This window comes from Ranitomeya imitator, chromosome 3 (genome assembly GCF_032444005.1).
Source record: "Ranitomeya imitator isolate aRanImi1 chromosome 3, aRanImi1.pri, whole genome shotgun sequence".
NCBI classification, from domain to species: domain Eukaryota; kingdom Metazoa; phylum Chordata; class Amphibia; order Anura; family Dendrobatidae; genus Ranitomeya; species Ranitomeya imitator.
This window is the reverse complement of record NC_091284.1, coordinates 592,128,536-592,130,389: the sequence shown is the minus strand read 5'-3', so window position 1 is coordinate 592,130,389 and position 1,854 is coordinate 592,128,536. Positions and strand designations below refer to the sequence as shown.

The following is a 1,854-nucleotide window of genomic DNA, read 5'->3' as shown; positions in this document are numbered from 1 at the left end:
ATGGGCGAAAGAGATGTTGTTCGCACCGCCGTATTAGCTCTTTGTGGTTGATTCTCTTCAGCGCCGTAATTACGCCGGTGCAAAACTCGTTGCTGAAGAGGCGACGTATCTAAAAGAAAAGATACAAGTGGCGGTTAGCCGCGAAATGGCGCAAAATTGGAAAAGCTAAACGGCGACGCATAGCTATGATCATGCGTAATATTTGAAAAGTTAATGGGGACAGGTACCCATGAAATCATTGTAACAATATTTACATAAACCTGTATAGAGCAGTCCAGATATATACTTACAAGTATGAAGCGGGAATTGTCCCACAACAGCTCCTGGATTAACGGGCGGCGCGATGCTCAAACTCGCAGAGGCGGGAATATTCTCTTTTTCAAGCTGTATTTTCCGGGCAACTAGATTAGCTGGTGTAAGTAAAAATATAACGATTAGCGAACACAGAATTTATTTTCTACACAAAACTGCAGCGTTGAGACGGATATATATATATATATATATATATTCAAAAATGAATTTTCTGACAGTTAGCTAGCAGCTGTAAGTAAATATGAGTATTACACAAAAGTGAGAATCGACTGTATTTCAAGTGAACAGATACCTTTTCTATTCTTGAAACACCGGCGTAACGAGCTGCCGCGTCTTTTAGGCGCATCGGGTTTCGCTGAAGTTGCAGGGTTCTTGACATCTATGATCTCCACGTCTGAACCCAGCGTATCGCGTGGTTCGGGAACACACCAGTTTTCAGGCATATCGTCAGATGTCTCCGTGTCAGTATCTGTATGAGAAATTGCGCGTAGTTCGTGTTTACATACAAAGGATTAAAGCAACTGATATAGTATAATATAGTTTTACGGTATAAACATATTTGCGGTGTAAATTAATATAGCAAGACTTATGCCGCTATATATTAATAATTCAGTATTATATTGGTGGCTACCGCTATTATTTGTTTTATTAATTTAATCATATATTTATTATGACATAATTTGTGTAATACAATAGTTAATAGATGCTATAGTTTTATGCCATAAACAGTATATATTAACATAGATAATATATATATATATATATTTAGCTTTCTTACATGTGATACATGAAAGATAAATATCTTTGTACCGTGTTACAATGACATTTTTCCCTATCTAAAAGCAAAAAGGTGCTCCTAATTACCCATGATGAGGTGAAGAGCAGGCCCATTATCGGCTAGCGGCTCCACGGCTTCAATGCGCTCATAATTCTGCGTTATGAAATTATTGCGCCAATCGGGCGACATACACGGCTCTTAAATAAGAAAGAATGCATGAATATATAATTAATATAATTTACTTATAATATAATGACACAATCAGAATGAGTCAATACTCTGTACATTATACGCGCATAATACCTAATTGTGTGCTTGCAAGAAGGGGGCTGCATTGCTCGCGAGGGTATTGGGCTTCCATCTTAAATAAATAGGGGATAAGTTTTATCTATAACTGCTCCGCCAATAAATACAGTTTAAAACTACGTTACAAAAATATGCGTTACAGGCATTGATAATATTAGACCGCAAATAAAACAGTAAACACTTACTTTTCAGAGAGTAGCGCAACTGTTCAGAGAGAAATTACCACCCACCGTGAACACACCTACAGGAAAACCGCATTATACGGCACCCGTGACTAATTGCTAGCACATGTCAGATAACAATGGTGGTTATGGCCCAGCCATAAGCCTTTCTATATTAATTATGTCCCACAAATATGGCTTATACAGTAAAAACTATATTATACATCGCTACTAAATATGCAGTTAGCTTCCAGTATAACACTAACTTATTAAACAAATAACATCCTTAATTATGGT

General features: G+C 37.1%; 1 long non-coding RNA gene across 1 annotated transcript; it reads right to left on the bottom strand.

Moving 5' to 3' along the window:
* Positions 1-331: 331 nt before the first annotated feature.
* Positions 332-1,333, bottom strand: LOC138672221 (uncharacterized). Its single transcript, XR_011319649.1, has 3 exons — positions 1,177-1,333; positions 605-781; positions 332-410 (listed from the first exon to the last, which is right to left on the bottom strand). It is a non-coding gene; the product is annotated as an uncharacterized lncRNA (long non-coding RNA).
* Positions 1,334-1,854: the final 521 nt, after the last annotated feature.